This window comes from Penaeus vannamei, chromosome 17 (assembly GCF_042767895.1).
Source record: "Penaeus vannamei isolate JL-2024 chromosome 17, ASM4276789v1, whole genome shotgun sequence".
Classification (NCBI taxonomy): Eukaryota; Metazoa; Arthropoda; class Malacostraca; order Decapoda; family Penaeidae; genus Penaeus; species Penaeus vannamei.
In genome coordinates, this window is record NC_091565.1 from 30,869,455 (window position 1) to 30,879,244 (window position 9,790).

Here is a 9,790-nt window from a genome sequence, read left to right on the forward strand (position 1 = left end):
TTTTTAGTACTGCTAGCAAATAAGTTTTACGAAAGGGACTGTATAGGGGGCGTCATTTTCTTTTTTTTTGGGGGGGGGGGGTGGCAAGTGCGGGTAGGCGAGCGAAGCGATTTTATCTATTTTTTATCTTTTATATTTTTTGAAAAAATAGCCATTTTCGGGGCAATTTCAACCTATAACCGGACATATGTGTGTAATCTAATGAACGAAAAGTTAAAAATTGTGATCCTTGGGGGAGGTCACTCAAGGTATTAAGGGGGGCAATGGCCAGGGGCGTCATTTCATTTTTTCTTGGAGGGGGGGGGGGTGATTGGCAAGCGAAGCGAGCACAGGCAGTTTCTGGGGCGGTGCGAACCCCTCCCCCTGATTTTTTTTTCTTTTTTTTTTAAGCTAAGCTACCCTGGGAGCATTTCTAAGCTACGACCAGAGCTATAAAGGTGTAATTAAGGAAAAAAAAAATCGTGGTAGTGTGAGCCTTGGGGGGCGGGATGTTGGGGGAGGGCAAGCCAGAGCTTGAGAAGGGCATCTGTCCCAGCCTCCCCCCCAGCTGCCGCCCCTGGTACTGTACCATATCCGCTTACTAATATATATATTTGTAAAACACGTTTCAAATTAGGTGTTCGTTCAGGGGGAGAGGGGGCAGCAAATATGTCACTCGTATAAATGGCACCGAAAAAAGCCTTCACCGGTAAAAATGCCATTATGAAAATGAACTACAATTGTACAAACCACAAGCATTCAGTCAGGCAAATGGTTTAGCCCGACAAGGAAGTACATTCCGGACACCACCCCCTAAGAACTGGCCGATGCCTTTATTACCAGCAACAAAACTGAATCCGCAAACGAATCTGCAGAATCTTGATGAACGTTTCGTCCTCGTCTTCTTCGGCTCCCTATGTTGTTTTTCCTGGAGGATAGCGGCGAGGATAGCGGTCTCCGCGGATTCCTGTTGCAGCTGGAAGGGCGGATAAGTAATTCAGGGATGATCAAGGACAGTGGTTTTCTGGGGACTTTCTTGCGATTTCCGAGAGCTTTCACTATGTAGACACACACACATACACACAGTCTTGTCATGTCTCGATCTTGCCTCGCATCATTATTGAGGACAAAATTTACCAGGATTCAAAGCGACAATTTTAGCGGTATCATTTTGCCGACGACGTCATTACCAGTGATATTTATTTAGTGGTATTTTTAGTAATGACATTTTTTTCCTACATCCGTTCGTTTGACGTGTCTTTCTGCCAGCCTTTTTTTTTTCTTTACTTGTTTGTCCATGCGTGTATGAATGTGTTTGTTCTGAATGTCTGACTTTGGATTGGGTTATTATTGCAGTTCTTCTAGCGTGCCTTAATGTCTCTAAGTTACTTATTATGTCATTTTTTGGGTAGGGCATTGTTGATCTATCCATGCCAGGACAATATATGATAACCATGTTCCCACTGGCTTCGGGGATCCATGTCGTTAACGGGGGTGGCGGAGACTAAGGCAGAGCTGTAAGCATGGAGATAATGGTGTTGGTATTTGAGAGAGAGAGAGAGAGAGAGAGAGAGAGAGAGAGAGAGAGAGAGAGAGAGAGAGAGAGAGAGAGAGAGAGAGAGAGAGAGAGAGAAACATTAAATGCACTGACAGGAGAAAAAAGTGTGGAATGGCACAAGGATGTTAAGATAATGAGGATACTGTTGATAACAATTTCCAGCTGGAAGATACACACGCTGTCATCCGTTCTTTCACATAATCAGTTATATATATCTTTCCTCGTCAGTGCCAATGGCGTTTGTTGTATATGTTGATTTTGTGGTCAGTAACTTCTGGGTAGCTTTTTAGATGAATGTTGTCACTCCAGACACCTGAGCAATTCAGTGTCATTATCTGCAGGCCATTTAGCGTTTTTGAGTTTTTATTATCAGTTATTCAAGTGATGTTATTAAATAGATTACGTTATTATGGTCCAATGCCTCATTTCCGGCGACAACAATTGTCGTGCTACACTTTCCTGTGACTTCACCGGATTCATAGAAACAACTGGATGATGGACGTGCGGAGTTACTCTGCCTGTTTTGAAACTGGAAGAAAATGGGGTTCAAATTTGATGCTACACTGCCTGGTGCATTATTAGTAACTTTGATGATGTTCATGGGGAATATTATTGTACTATGTATTTATATGTATTAATATAAATTAGTGCATATATGTTATATGTACACCCGACAACAAAAGCGATGTCGCCTCGCCAGACATGGCTTGGAGAGATCTCGCCCTTCTTGCCCTGAGAGGTGGCCCACGCTCAAACAACCTGGACATAGTTAGGAAAGGGGGGAGGGAGTGATTTAGATTCGCTGGGCAAAGCAAGCAGTGAGTGTTCGGCTATGTTTCAGTCCCATCTTATCGAGGCTAGTGTCTGTCTGTCTGTCTGTCCCTCTCTCTCTCTCTCTTTCTTTCTTTCTTTCTCTCTCTCTCTCTCTCTCTCTCTCTCTCTCTCTCTCTCTCTCTCTCTCTCTCTCTCTCTCTCTCTCTCTCCCCATCCCTCCCTCTCTCTCTCTCTCTCTCTCTCCATCCCTCCCTCCCTCCCTCACACACACACGCACACATACACACTGTGAGTAATATTTGTGGGTATGAATAATGTATCGTCTCAAATAGCGCCTCTTGGGCTACCAAACATTAATAAATGGCTATCGGTTCCCTTGTTTTCATTTTATTTCGTTTGGGTGTCTCCTACGAACCACGATCTCCATTCGCGTTCATGAATCGCAAAGCACGGTTTGGTTGGGGTCAACTTGAGTGTGATGGGCCACTTGGCTCCGCCCCTCGCAATCATATACTTACTGAAAGTATTAATGTCTATTCTATCAGCATTAAGTTTGAGATACAAATTGATTTAAAGTGCATCGTCAGTCAACTTAATTCATTACATTATTTCCGAAACTGTGTGAAATTGAATGATGTAAAGTGAAAAGCAGTGAATGTGTGCAGCGGTGCATTATTATAATGATGGTGGGGTATATAGGATGCAAGTGTTGCGAAACTTGTACTATTACTATATCTTTTAGTGCCAAATTATTAATGGACACTCTTTAGACCTGGACAGATAGGGCACTTCCCAGCGAACCCCTTTCCCGGTTCACGCTTGCTCACTCACCCCGCGAAGGGCCGAGTCAAGCTTCACTCTACCCAAGGCTAAGGGGATATTCCCTCAGCCTTGACTGTACGCCTTTATTTGTCGTTTCAGCGGCTGGTGTCCAACACCTTGTCGATGTTTCCCCTCCAAACTATTCCAGAAACCCATTGCTTTCGATATCCGTCTTTTACATATTCATTTCGTTATTTTTGGTAATGAAATAATTGTAAACATTTGGAAATATAATAGCGTATGAACTAATGTCATATGTTCTTTTCCAAATAACATATCCAAAGTTTACCATTTTCTAAATAGCGGATCCAGGTGATGCAAGACGAAGTGAGAGAGAGAGTAGTTGCTTAAGATAATGTAAAGCCATATATTAATATACATCCTTCATAAATGTATGGAGGATATTTCCATCTGACGAATGTTAATATGAATAGTCAGTTCCAGCGCTGTTTAAGTTTTTTTTTATAGAAAATATGATAAGATATTGAAATAAAACGATGTGATAAGATTTCTTGATAATCATCTCAGAAATAATATACGATAATTTGTTTCTTAAGGCAGGTTTCCAATATATCCATCAAATTAACAACTAAACAGAAATTAAGTCGATTCCTCTCTCTCACCCTCTCTTCATGTATATTTCAGTCATTATTGCACTTCGCCTGATTTCCGTACTTTCCCACCTCCTCACATTCGAAGCATCCTAACTATGCCCAAGGTCTATATAAGTACTTATATAGACCTTGACTATGCCCTGGTTGTTTGAACGCGGGCCTCCTTTCAGGGTAAGAAGGGCATGATCTCACCGAGCCAGGACTGGCGAGGCGTCACCGCTTTTGTTGCTGGCTGTACATACACATATGTATACACACATATATGTATTATATATATTATATATATATACAGACATATACATACATATCTATACACAGACATATATCAAACACTTTTGTATGCATGCATGTATATATATATATATATATATATATATATATATATATACATACATATTTATGTATATATGTAAATATCATATATATATAGTTATCATTATTATCGTCATCATTATCATATTGTGGTTGTTTCCATTTTTCTCATTATCATCATTGTTTATTTATACATTATAAACATTTTATGTGTCATATTTGCCTGAATGTGTGTGGATACACACACACACACACACACATAATAAATAAATATATATGTATATATAGATATACATATTTAGTTATATAGATAGAGAGATAGAAAGTGTACATGTCCATGTTTTCTTTTCATTTCCCATTGGTTATGGGGATATGTAATGTAATATAATATAAAACATTCTACGGTATGACTATAATAGGATTCTAAGAAATATCTCTTACGGTTAGGTAATATGAGAAAATATGACCATTTTTACTAGATCGCCCTGTTCTAGCAACAGAAATATAATACTGAAAATCTACACTACTGTCGTAGATAACAGTATGAAGTTTAAGCTTTGATAATAACGTGATTTAATTTTCACAGGGCCGTGGCTAAGAAGAGCAAGGTTCATGTTCATATTTCGCTTTTATTTAATTCATTTCGCTATGTAATGCAATGCAACAAAAGTTACTGGTTTTCTTATATCATTTATGCTTTAGCCTTGGGCACATTCAGGCCTCCAAAAGTGTTCCATGACGAATAAGGTACGGGAAAGCATCTCATGTTCTGTTTACAGAATGTGTTTGAATGGTTAATATAATATTGCGAAAATTTCTCTTAAGTTTTACATAATCATTTTACTTTTGCATGTATAATTGAATAAGCAGGCGTAAACTTATATAGCCTTTTAAATGTAGTCAATATCAACTAATAATCTGTGACATTTTCCAGATATTTAAAAAAGTGTGGTCTTCGAAACCGGTGTTGATAGGCGAAGGAAAAAAGTATGATTCGAGGCGCTTATGCCCCGCGCATTTTCAACTGATTTCAATGGTTGTTTGATTTGTAATTCTAAGATGTTGATAACTAACAACTTATATTTACCATTATTTCCTAATGTTACATCAGTAAAACAGATATTAATTAATCAATACAATTTAAAAACAAAATCAGATTCGTCAACTTGAGTATGATTCCTAGGAATGGGGATGGAGCCGCACATTTGGCAACAGCATAGAAAAAATTGGCATCGTTGCTGTAGCGACCGATCCGGGAAAGTCTCGAATGACGTTTGCGACAGTTTCTAGTGTTGTAAGACAGTTTTTTATCTGTGGAAATAAGGCCTTTGATCACATCCAAGATCCCTTGGTCTTATTTAAAAACTGAAAAATAATCAAATTATGACTAATCCACACAATATAATATTTACATTATTGTGATGAGCCTGGCTGAAAGGCATTGAAGCCAAAGGTTTGGCGTGGGTTAGGCACCTTAAGATTGGGTCACACTAGTCTTCTCTGTCCTGGGATCCCTAGACAGCCTCGGCGAAGTCAGGTCAGGTGACCAATCAAAAGCTGTCTAGGGATCCTAGGGCAGAGAAGGCTAATGTGAGCCTAGTATCAGGGGTCATCCATCCACCGTACGATGAGAGGGGGGGGGGGTGAAACCCATGTATACGTTTTCTAAAAAGTAATAAACATTAATTTGAACCTGCATCGCGCGCGCCAGTGTTTTGTGTTCCACCCGAAATTATTTTAAGTCCATAATAAAAGACAAGATTAACACAAATGTATAAATCTATCTTGATGAAATTTATTAGACCCTGCGCCATCTCACCGTTTTTCCCATTTCAGCTTGTACTCTTTCGGGGGGGGGGGGGGGGGGGGGGGCAGGGAAAAAAGTACTCTTTTTAGGTTTTTGAAAATGCTGAAAAAGATGAATGCTCCCTTGGGTTTCAATTTGTTACTGGCCTGTGTCCCTTGCAATCATTTTTGATAACTGATGCCGGAAACATGGTCACGCAGACTTTGGATCTGGAAGGGACAGTCCAAACCCCAACGCAGCGAGCATGCACGAAAATATCGACGTGAACCTTATGGTTTATGGCTTATGAACACCTGTCCGATGTCGGGTGACTAATGCATGCACCCGGAACGTACACCCAGAACCCTATTCTCTCCCAGCTACATGTTTGAATAGGCCAATATCTGACTCGATTGTTTTCACAGATATACAAAACGAGGGAGTCGTGAGTGGAGGGAAATCTGCTGGGAAAGTTTACAAATTTTAGAACATCAACATTCCATACAGATCATAAAAAGTGTTTTATAATAAATCGTCCATATATTTGCAGTGATGTTGATATATGAGTAGAAATATACACAATACTGTTGATATACATTGTACGGGATTTGATGGTACACATATGATTTTAAATAATGTTGAAACACTCCGCTGAAAAATATCAGGCAATCATGGATATATAAGAAATATAAAGCCGTAAAGCATTATTCTAAAATATATCTTGAGGTATTTTTGAAACAAGAACTGTCAAGATTACTCAGACGAGATTGATTGGTTGTATGTACAATGAACACCCGATCGAGGGAGAACAACCTTTTACATGAGCACGGTAAAATGAGTAAATTTACCGCAAACTTGATAGTGGCATTAAATCTAGCTGAAATCTATTTCTGAGGGCAGTTAACAACTGGTCAATTGATTCAAATGGGAAATGCTTTACAATATATATATATATATACATATATATAATTCTGTAGGAATCATTCCCTTGGAAAGGGGGGGGGATTGCATGGACACAATGCTCCTATGCATGCACGGTGCCAAAATGGTGCCACAAAAAGGGCTATGTGATTTTAGGATCCAATCACTATGAAGAGCTTGGGAAACGCTGGTCTAGACTCTAAACCTTGCTCCTGTGAATATTGATGTTATACACGCCTGGCACTTGGGTATACGAAACTGCTTGCTAGAGAAGACTAGGGACGAGGGACCTGTATCCTAGGTCAGTGCTAGGATACAGTGCTCACCAGAAGCAGCTAGCTACCTTCTGAAGGGACGTGGTAAGATTCAATAAAGTGGTCATAAAAACAATGTTTTCCACTGAAAAAATATTTTCCGAACTGACAGTACTATCCACACAGAAGGATCAGTAGAGATTTCTCTGGTATCCGTGTTCATATTTTACCCCAAAAGATCAAAAGAAAACGCGTGAAAAAATTTAAACTATACCGGAATCCCTGTGGCGGATTCACCCATCGGCAAAGAACCTCGTACCTTGACTGAGGTTAGGGAGGCGACATCGAAGCTGAAGAGTGGGAAAGCAGCGGGCATATGCGGTATCCCTGCCGAACAGCTAAAGACTGGTGGTGAACCAATGGCGTGGGGCTTCCTTGCTGTCTTGGCTGCTATCTGGCAATCCGATGCCATTCTCCAGGACCTGCTGGGGGCGTGGTCATCCCTCCCTGGAAAGGGAAAAGGGATCGATGGGACTGCAACAATTACAGTCGGCACGACACTGTTCAGTATAACAGGCAAGGTCTTCGCTCACATTCTTCTGAGGTGGATCTGTGACCACCTTCTAAGGCACCAGAGACCGGAGCAATCTGGATTAACTCCTGACAAATACACTACTGACCGTTTCCTATCACTTCGAGTCATAGTAGAACGACGTCGTTAGTTTTGTCACAGCTTACATCAACCTCAAGAAGGCATTTGACTTGCTGCTGTAAAGTATGATGGGACCTGTCGATTCAAAAGTGAAGCAAGGCTGTGTTCTTGAGCTAATAACAATTTTCAACACTTGCCTGGACTGCATAATGGGCAGATCCAAAGTCATGGAGCAACCTAATCAAATCCAGTATTTCATCTTTTCAGCACGGCTCTCACACATTAAGAAAGGGATGAAGAAGAGATGGAGAAGAAAACACCATGCAAAATTAGTCGAGGCAAGAGCAGAGGTCCAAGGCAGAGGTGGTTCCCTGCAATGGGCCTTAATTAATGTCGCCTATGCCAAACACGTCAACAGCGAGCAAGAGATTGGAGAGGGGGTGAGGGGTTCAGTCAAGATGTAAAGAGTTACGTGTAAAGGGCTCTACCAAAGTCCCGGACCAAAGGGAACGGACATTTCCCTTCCCATCCTCCCAAACTTAACCTTACCTATACACGTTTCATATGGTAGGTTGTCGCCTCCTATGGTTCTCAAGATTTTTAGCATTGGGTCGTTTGTCTGACAATCTCATATATGACATTTACTATTTTGTCTACCTTCTAGGTCCTGAATTAAGATTAAGTCACATACCTGCCACACCAGAAGCTAATCATTATAATTTTCTCGGCATCAACAGTATGAATTCTTGTTTTTGAGAGCCATTATTTTCTATATACAATACACTTTATTAGAAAAAACCCACAATGCATATGCTAGAAATATTTAAATAAATGTCGCATCATTTATTTCAATAATTCTAGTTTGTGTTTTGTGGGTTTCTCTACAATTGTATCAACACAATCAAGTATTTTTCCAAGCTCAGTACACTTTAAACTTACGAAAATATTCCCTTCCCAATGATAAATGTGACAAAGTTCCCGCCATAATAGAGAAGCCTGTTACAATCAGATAAAATAATCAAGTAGTGTAGTTGTAATCGTTAGCTATGCATCACCCATACTCCCATTAGATAAGTATACAACCTATTTTAATTTGCCTGTTCTCACTAAATTTATATTTACATAGATCCCTCTGTGTCTGCCCGTGTCTCTAATCATTTTTTCATTTATTTGGTGCTTAAATATAAATTCTGGTATTAACAGCAGGCCCCAACCATATTCTTTTATTTTATATAGTGTAATATAAATATCTTCAAATCAACTTCAAAGACGACAAGAGAGAGGCAAACATTATAATAATGGCACTAAAAGGACTCAATATTATCACAGGATGCTTGATCAGGATGCACTCGTGAAAAATATTATGTACACTTAGAAGTAAAATGCTAGTGATTTGTGTAAAGCAACAAGCATGTACAAATACAATAATTTCTCTATTTAAAAGGCCATTTTATTACCTAATAAAATATATTATATATTTTAGCAGGAAGTCATATACATTTTATGTTAAACCCTACTCATGGGCACAGAATGAATGAAAAGTCAAATTTACAGTTAAATAATTTTATTATCATTCTTCATAAAACTATAACTCCCTGACATGTTTATTAAAAAACAACATTGTGAGCTTCTCCTTTGAAATACACCAACTGTAAATGTTGATGCAAAAGAAATTTACAAGACAGCATTCACATTGTAGTAGACCACCAGTCTGCTCCTTATACACACAAAGAGATGTGCCATGCAGAGCTCATTCAGTTAAAAAAGGGGATATTACAAGACGACTTTCACACCTTTGTGTATTTTACAAACTGTTGAACTTTACAACTCAACTTTACGCAAACTTTCATTATGAGGAATATACATACACCTACACACAAAAACAAGGGAGTACCATTCCAATTAGGTAACCTGAATAAAGAGTAAACAATGAAAGCTCTTTTACATTACAAGGGAATATGAAAAATAATTCTGGTTGCATTATAATCATTGTCATAGTTATTCCAACCATGCCAACCACACTGCACACTACCTTTTTTGGGGGGAAATCTGTGTTTATTAAGACTATGTCCCAAGGAACATACAAATGAATTTTCAGTGAGAATATCAGGGTAAGTG